This window comes from Rattus norvegicus, chromosome 4 (genome assembly GCF_021556685.1).
Source record: "Rattus norvegicus strain SHRSP/BbbUtx chromosome 4, alternate assembly SHRSP_T2T, whole genome shotgun sequence".
In the NCBI taxonomy this organism is placed as follows: domain Eukaryota; kingdom Metazoa; phylum Chordata; class Mammalia; order Rodentia; family Muridae; genus Rattus; species Rattus norvegicus.
The window spans coordinates 163,208,693-163,217,949 of record NC_141537.1 but is presented as its reverse complement, the minus strand read 5'-3'; the positions used below and the strand labels follow the sequence as shown (position 1 = coordinate 163,217,949).

General features: G+C 40.7%; 1 pseudogene across 1 annotated transcript; it reads left to right on the top strand.

Annotated features, from left to right (window-relative positions):
* The first annotated feature begins 3,270 nt into the window (after positions 1-3,270).
* Positions 3,271-9,225, top strand: LOC148006348 (sentrin-specific protease 2 pseudogene; annotated as a pseudogene). The gene has a single exon (XR_015686169.1). The product of XR_015686169.1 is annotated as a sentrin-specific protease 2 pseudogene (transcript).
* The last annotated feature ends 32 nt before the right edge of the window (positions 9,226-9,257 follow it).

The following is a 9,257-nucleotide window of genomic DNA, read 5'->3' as shown; positions in this document are numbered from 1 at the left end:
GGACAAACGATCAGCAAATGAAATAAGCCAGGAATGACAGCAGTCCTAAGATCTTAGATGAAGGCCCAGCTGTTGTGCCCTGTAGGCAGTGATGGGACGGAGCTGAGAGCAATCCCTGGCTTTGTTACCTGGTGGGAAAGAGCCTGTGTGAACCAGGTGGTCATTGGGGAAGATTGGCCTCTTCTGGGTGGGGCTTGCGACTGCCTGACCTGGGAACTCCTTGGAGCTCTAAGGTCTTGCTGCCCAGTTTTGGAACTTTACACTGGCACGTGTCTCCTAAGCATGTTGAGGTTTGAGAGGTCACTGGGCTAGACCTTTTCACCAAGTGGGGAGGTGGCGCCACTCCCAGGCTGTGATGATAATCTTTGGTGATTTATTCTTGTCAATGCAGCAGGCATTTGGGATGGAATGCAAGAGCCTTCTGTCCCTGGGAAAGGTCCATAGTCTAACAGCATCGTCATTACTGTAAAGTTCCTTTTTCCTTTTAGAAAGAGATGACAAGAGGCTGGAGGGATGGCTCAGTGGCTGACAGCACTTACTGCCCTTGCAGAGAACCTAGTTCAGTTCTCAGCACCTACTTGGACAATAGAGCCACACCTAACTCCAGTTTCAGGGGATCAAGTCACCCTCTTCTACCTATGTGCATTGTATTATATGGTGCACAGGCATGTATGCAGGAACACACACACACACACAGAATAAAAGTGGTTGAGAACTCTATTAAAAGATAGCAATAAAAAATGAAAATGAAAAAAATTAAATTCCAAGGAGTTCTTTTAACCTATAATCCCTTTTGCTTATTCTTCTATGAGAATCTTGCAATGTAGCTTAACTGAACTATTTCATGATTCTCCTACCTCCATCTTCAGTATGCTAGGCACATAGTACCATGATTTGCCTCACATACTCTTTCCAACTGTCCAAATTTCAAAAGATAATATACTAAGTATGGGTGTTCTGTTTCATGGATGTCTGTGCACCACCTGCATGCAGTGCCCACAGAAGCCAGAAGAGGGCAGCAGACACCTTGGAATGGGAGTTTTGAAGAACTGGGTGCGGACATTTGGGTGCTGAGAATCAAACCCCAGTCATCTGGGAGAACAGCCAGGGCTCTTACCTATTCAGTAATCTCTCCATTTCCTTTTACTTTCTTTTTTTTAAAGAATTCTTACTCCACTGCCCATGCAGGTCTATTTTTCTTGAGAATTAAACAAAAGTCAACAGGTCTGACTCTTCTATATCACTTTGTTGCCTAAAATTATCAGCAGTGTTCTAAATGTCTGAAGGAAAAATTTTTTGCATGGGAAAGAATACTCCAAGATCTTTGTCTAGTTACTTATTTTGAATAATCAAAGACTAGTTTTGTTTGGTTCAGCTTGCACACCTTGTTACTTTGTGAATCAAGCTATTATTTATATGTTGTCTCCTTCTCTTGCTCGTTGATTATGGCTCAGTTACCTCACTGGTCCTCTCACTGTTTAATATCAGTTTTAAGCTTAATTAAATTAGCGTAGGCTATTTAAAACAAACAGCTGGGCAGGGTGGTTTGGGAATGTAATTCCAGCACTGGGACACTGATGAGCTCCAGACCAGCTCTGACTACAGGGTCAAATCCTTTCTTAAATATCCAAACAAACAAAAATGTAAAAAGAGAAAGAAAAATATGAAATTTAGCATTTTCAACACTTAATATCTTATCTGTTATCTTAGGGTTTGACTGCTGTGAAGAGACACCATGACCAAGGCAACTCTTATTAAAGGACAGCATTAAATTGGGGCTGGCTTAAGGTTTAATGGTTCAGTCCCTTAATGTCATGGCAGGAAATATGGCAATGTACAGGGAGACATGATGGTGGAGGAGCACAGAGCTCTACATCTTGATCCAAAGGCAGCCAGGAAGACACTGGAATTTGACACTGGGTGGAGCTTAAACATAGGAGACCTCAAAGCTCACCCCTACAGTGCCACACCTCCTCCAAGACCACACCTACTCCAGCAAGGCCACACCTCCTCCAAGACCACACCTACCCCAGCAAGGCCACACCTCCTCCAAGACCACACCTACTCCATCCAGGACACACCTCCTAATAGTAACATTGCCCATGGGACAAACATTCAAACACAAAAATCTATGGGGGACAAACCTATTCAAACCACCGCACCTGCCTAATGATGACTTGAAAAATCTTATAAAATTCTCTACATTTAACAGTAAATTACCTTGGAGTTACAGCATTTCCCCCAAAAGAAAACACCAAAAACAGGATATTTTCCTAGCAAGTTCTGTGCTACATTCAAGAAACATGAATTAATTGGGAGAACAGCTCATTGGGAAAGCCTGTGTGAGACTCTGGATTCATTCCTAGGCATGGGCACAGACACACAGACACACAGACACACAGACACACACACACACACACACACACACACACACACACACACACAGATGGTGAAGGACAGAAACAAAGTCAGACACATGGATCCAAATGATTACAAACCCTTCAAGTAAACAGCCCCAGGAGACTTTACCAGGCTGTGAATCTTTGATGCTAAAACAGAAAAGTAAAAGCGTGCTGTACTTTAAAGGATTATAATCTCTACAATGTGGAAGCTCAGCAAGGAGAATCTTAAATTCAAATCCAGTCCAGGCAGCATAGCAGGAATAAGGCCAACAGAAGCGACATAACTACACCCTGTCTCAAACAAAAAAGGAGAAAAATCATAAAGTAAGGGGAATGCCAGGAACATGTGGACGTGATTCAATAACATATGAAGTATAGAAGAAAATCCAACAATGATCCTAGGACAGAAAGCTGATATTGTTAAATTAAAAGAGAAAAAAGTTGCAGTTATTTCAAAAGACAAAAAAAATCAAAACAAAAAAAGCAAACACCTAATAAAAAACAAAAACAAAGAAAAACAATGAAAAAACCCTGACAAAACAAAACAAACAAAAAACCTGGAAAATGTAAACATTCATTATAATGAAAAAATCTCTCTAAGAAGGAATATAGGAAACATTATTGACCTAATAAATCCTACAGTGGAAATGGTGAGAAGATCCCTTTGAACATCAGGAAGAACACAGGATGAATGCTGTGCTTTCCATGAGGCTACTCAAGGTACCAACCAGAACATCCAGGCAATGAATGTAATTCTAAGAACTAAAAACATTGTTTTACAGGGCTTAAACCATGGAAGGGAAGGTACAGAAACAGTGCTTCGGGTCTGGGCTCCTGCAGAGATTCACCACTCTGACTCAAGTTTGGCTTTCAGTCAATAAGAGGCTTTTTATTATAAGAAGACTGAGAAGGCCCCAGGGTTTTGTTGGCTAAAGGATTACATAGGCAAAACTTACAAAGTTACAATTTTAGGAACCCAAAGAACTGTCTGAAACTGTATTGTGTGACATGTCCAGCAGGTAGGTACCTTGGCTATGCAAGCAAGCAGGCGTTTTGTAAAAAGCAGAACTTAGCAGTTAGCCTGTTTAATCTCTTGACCCATCACTCTGTAGGAATAGCTGAGGCACTGAAATATTTTGCAAAAAACAGCAACTTTTGAAGAGTAGCTCAACCTCACTAGGAAGTGGTCCATCTCAGGCTACCTGAGAGGGTACATTTGAGATAGATTCATTTCCTCATGGCTTAAACTAGCAAAAACAATTCTGTTTTTATGAGCTTAGTACAATGAATTTATCCTCTAACATAAAGTTCACCATCACAAAAAAAAATCCCTGTTAGGTAATGTAAGACTGATGTGGTAATAAGAAAATTTCCTTCTCAGTATGGAAACAGATCCCTCCGAGGTGTAATAAGAAAGAAGAGAAAGAAGCCTGGTACAAACAAAATGACTCCTGCGGAAATAATCACAAGAAATTCAAACCTTTTACAGAAAAAAAGTACATTTTCCCCTCACAGTAAAACATTGGTATAAATACACTTGCACAGTTTGTTGGTATTTTCAGTGGAAAAAGCAAACAATACGTCCTTCAATTCTTTTTCTCACATTTTTGTAAAAACCTCTCCACACTTTTGAGTGTAGATCAAGGAGCTGTTCAAGGCCCAGAGATGGATCAGTGGTTAAAGGGCTGTTTAATCATGGCGGCTGGAGCGCAGACTCCAGGAGCCAGGGACAACACACACATCTGTAACTCCAGCTCCAATTTGTCCTTCCTACTGTTTTCTAGGGAGGAGTTCAGGGCTTGCGTTATTGCTAGGATTGTAACAGAAGTAGTGAAGTATTTTTCTCAATAGAGCCTGTGGACAACGGTGAGGTTTAGTGAATTGGTACCTGTTTCTCGTGTTTCCTCTAATACTGAAACACTGAACCTTTCCTCCCTTCATTCACTCTGAAGGGAAGCTCCTCAGGTAGGAATGCAACTCACAAAGTCTCAAATCGGTCCCTGAATCTGATCAGATTCACTAGGCTCTTGCCCTGTCAGTGAAAGCAAGCTGAGCTGCAAAGAAAACTCTCAAAGGAATCAACTGCAGACCAGCTGTCTTGAAGAAGTTTAGAGCAACTGAGGCACCTGGAAAGGATATTCTCCAGCCTGTTAAGACATCTACAGGCTATGCAATTTCTCCAGGTCTCCAGCTTTTGTGAGCTGTCACCATGCTGGGGTGGGCCTTGGTGATGCAGCTGTCTTTGAGTCATTTCTGCTCCTGTAAGGAACACCTCACCCATATTCCTATACATAATCCCAATAAAACTCATTGATTCACTAAGTAGGACTTTGGTGGTATGGGCACTTTGCTCTGTCCTGGGTTCTTTATCTAGAAGAGAGAAAAGTTTTCTCAAGTTTAATACCTGCGAGGTTTTATAACTGTAAAATTCTATGTATTCTTTGTAATTAGCAAGCATATTGTGAGAAGATATGTTGAAGGGCACTTATATTTGGTGTCTTATAATTGACCATGATGGGGCAGTTTCCTAAAAGACAAATGTACTTGTCAGGACCAGTTAAATTATGCTGAGGTGATTAAGGTAGCTCTGCTCTGCCAAAGTGAACTGAGCTATGTATCATTCATTCAAACTTCCCACTCGGACAAGGGAGTGCATTGAAATCCTGGACCTAGTTGGAGTAGGGAAGAGCATCCATCCTCCAAAGAACGTTGGTTTGCGTTCTTTCAGGTGATATCAAATCCAGCTATGGCCCCTGAAGACTGTCATTAGGGACAGCCCCCTGATTTAGGTATCATTTTGTGAGCTTGCCTCCGAAGTGGTAGCTGCTAGGTTTAGACCTGGTGCCTGATTAGTGATTTGACTAGGACAATCAGTCTGATTTCAAAGTTTTAGGCATTTAGCTGATGACAGCCCCCTAGAAGGATACATGTGAGGAAGTATTCTTAGAATTCCCCACAGGTTCCCAGAGTGGACCCTGGTGAACTGCCAACATCTGACTATTCACCCACCAGGTTTCTGATTGCCAAATTTACACGTCTTTGACTGACCCTGACATGCAAATCAACTGCATAAAGAAGAGCCCAATAGACCCTGGACCCCTACCGAAGAAACCCAAGAGTACCCACCCGGAGCCAGGCATGCGGTTGCTTTTCCCTTGGACATTTGAAAGTCGGAATCCTCTAAAAACTAGTCCAAGCCGGTCTCCATGTGGCGCACTAAAGAGCCGAGGGCTGAGATGAAACCCCAAGCTAAAGGAAAAGGTCGAAAACAGAAACACCTGGACGAAAGTGGGACAAAGGCCGAGTGTGAAGCTTTGGGACAAGGTCAATAAAGGAAATGCCAGGATGGAACAGAGATGGTGTTTAAGGAGCCCGGCAAGGCTCTGAAGAAGACCCCTCAGGAGCATCAAGACCTAGCATTTCAAAGAGAACAGCCGGGCAAGTTCAAGAAAGCTGAATCCCCTAGAGTATCCTCCATAGCAGGCTATAAGTGAGAAGAAGTTTACTGATGGTGGCAAGGGTCAAAAGCAGCCCTATTCTTTCCTGGAGGAAAAAGATCAAAGCCCCGAAAGGAAAAGTACGGAGAGTCACTTCAATTCATTGTGGCCATCCTGTGAGGTCCTACCCACACAGGCCTCACCCAACCTTTACGACACCTTGAAGAACAAATGTGGCATGTCAGGGCATCCTCATGGATCAGAAACAGCTGAGCACAGTCGAGAACCATCTACAGAGGTCCACCAAGACAGAGAAGAGGTGAGCCGAGGAGAAATCTTAAAGGGGGAACAGCTTGGAGCCTGGCTTGCCGGGAACAGAGAATGCAAACATCCTGACCAGTGGCTGCGGTAGGTTACTCCCCAACAAGTTGCCAGTACTTGTAGCAGAACAAAAGCCTCTTACAGACCAAGAAAAGAACAGAGAAATAGAAGTTACACACGAGATGGAGAAGGAAATTAAGAAGGGATTGTGTCCAGGACCCCAAAATGAAATCCTGAGTAGCGGATTCAAACTGCAAATCACCAAAGGAGATATCCAGAACTTGAAGAATGGTCAGTGGCTCAATGATGAGGTCATCAATCTCTACATGAATCTTCTAGTTCAGAGAAATCAAAACCAAGGCTACCCTGCTCTTCATGCCTTTAGCACTTTCTTTTACGCCAAGCTAAAGCAAGGCTGTTACAATTCTGTGAAAAGATGGACCCGTGGAATCAATCTCTTTGAAAAAGAACTTATCTTGGTGCCTATTCACCAGAGGGTCCATTGGAGCCTGGTGGTAATCGATTTAAGAAAGCGAAGCATTGTCTACCTCGATTCAATGGGTCAGACAGGGAAAAATATCTGTGAGACCATCTTCCACTATTTACAAAATGAGAGCAAGACCCGAAGGAACATGGAGCTGGACCCTGTGGAGTGGAAGCAGTACAGCTTAACTTCACAGGAGATCCCTCAACAACTGAATGGGAGCGACTGTGGGATGTTCACCTGCAAATATGCAGATTACATCTCTAGAGACCAACCTGTGACCTTTTCTCAGCAACACATGCCCCTCTTCAGGAAGAGGATGGTGTGGGAAATCCTGCACAGTCACTTACTGTAACAGCATCCACCTGGTCGCTATGGCTCCCGCCCTGTCTGTTTCCATCCATGTTTCTAATATACCTCAAGTGGGATGAGGTGAAGAGACTTTAAACAGGTACTGAGCTGTCTGACCGGATGGAGCCCACTTCCTAACGTGGAGTGTGGGACTGCCGCCCTAATGCCATCTCTACAATGCATGAAAGTACCTCAAGCTTAGAAACTGCCCTGTCCAACTCAGTCAGGACCACGTGATCAAGAAATACTACTTTAATGCTGGATTTACTTAACAAATTGGTGTTTTGGGGTTTTTTTTGTTTGTTTTTGTAATTTGTTTTTCATTGTTTTGTTTTTGTTGTTTACTTGGTTTTCTTTATGTCATTTTGCTTTTGTGTGTTTTTGTTTTGTTTTTTAGTTGTTTTGTTCTTTGTAGTTTTGTTTTTGTTTTTTGATGTTTATTTTCTCTGTTTCTCATTTTGTTTTTTGTTGTTTTGTTTTTGTTTGTGTTTTTGGTTTTGTTTTTTTTTTGATTCTGGGTTCTTTTGATTTTGTTTTTTTACTGTTTTGTTTTTTGTTGTATTTTTTATTTTGTTTTATGTTTTTTTTGTTTTGTGTTGTTTTGCTTTTGTTTTTTTGTTGTTTTGCTTTTGGTTTTGTGTTTTCGTTTTTGGTTTTGTTTTGTCTTATTTTCTGTTTTTCTTTTTGTTTGTATTTGTATTTTTGGTTGCTTTTGTTGTGTTAGTTTTTTGTGTGGTTTTGTTTTTTGTGTTTGAGTTTGGGTTTTTGGTTTTTTTCGTGATTTGTTTTCGTTTTTGTTTTTTTGGTTTTTTGTTTGTTTGTTTGTTTTTCTGTGTTGTTCCTTTTCTGTATTTTGTGAGTGTTTTTGGCATTATTTTTGGTTTTTGGTTTTTGTTTTTTGGGGTTTTAGATTTTAGTTTTCTTTTTTCTTTTTCTTTTTTTTTGGTTCTTTTTTTCGGAGCTGGGGACCGAACCCAGGGCCTTGTGCTTCCTAGGCAAGCGCTCTACCACTGAGCTAAATTCCCAACCTCGATTTTAGTTTTCTTTATTTATTTATTCATTCATTTTTTGCTTCTTGTTCCGTTTTTTGTCATTTTGTTGGTTGTTTTTTCCCCCATTTTGGTTTGGTAGGTGTTCTTTGTTTTTTTTCTTTTTCATTTTTAAAAAATGTTTTCTTACGTTTATCACAAAATAATCGATATGACCTTTATAACTTTGTTTTTGTTTTTGTTTTTTTTTTACTTTCTTATTTTTTTTCCTTCCTGAATCTACCCCACTGATTATTTTCCCTAACTCACTTGAAATCTTGACCATTATCATTTTCCAATACTCTAGTCCGTGTTTCAACTATTTCGAAAAGGAATGCCCTCATCTTGTCATCCCCTGCAGAAGATCAGGAGGGACATCAGCAGGAAGAAGCTGGAGCTGTTCACTATCATCTCTAATGCTGGAGTTCGATGCTGTTAAATTGAAGCCAGGAGTAGTGGTGGTGGTTTTTTAATATTTTTTTTAAGCTTGAAAATAGTTTAAGAAATGAAAATGGGTTGCCCAGACCTGGGCCGTTCTGAACCACCATACTCTACTGACTGACTAGTACAGGGTAGAGAATTTTGGCCCAATACTGCCTGCTCATCCAGGACTATGAAGAAAAGCATCATGCTCATTTAAATACTCAGTCTTTCCCAGAACTACATTAGATTAGGAAGTTGATTTGAAGAAAATACAATGGCAAATGGCCACTTTTTATCTCAAGCCCCAAATAGGGTTGGATTGAACTGTTCATTTGAATAGTTTTACTTAATTTAAAATTTTTTTAAAAAAATTTTAGTGTATATTAAGATGAACTTGAGATGTTCTTCATTAGATTAACATTCCCAATGTGAAAGTTGGGGTTTAGTATTTAGGGTTGATACCACCAGGTTTACAATAACCTATTTTTACATGTAGTAGTTTGTATTTAACTTTTCTATTAATTATATTATAGTTGTGTTTATGCAATTTTGACTCAAAAATTTAAAGTTATTTACACATATAACGAGATCTGGTGTCTCCTGTTTCTTTTATGGCATAGTAATGAAACCTGGTTTGTTGGGGGTGGTTAAGGGTGTGTGGATTGAAAAGCAGGTGTTGAGGGCATGACTCAACACCCCTAAGCCTTGGATACATAGCACACATCCCTGATTGTTATTCTGTTCTTAGCCTCTGCAATGGAATTAGAGTGTTCCAGAGAGCAGGGGCTCCTCTTTCTTGGGTTGTAGAGAG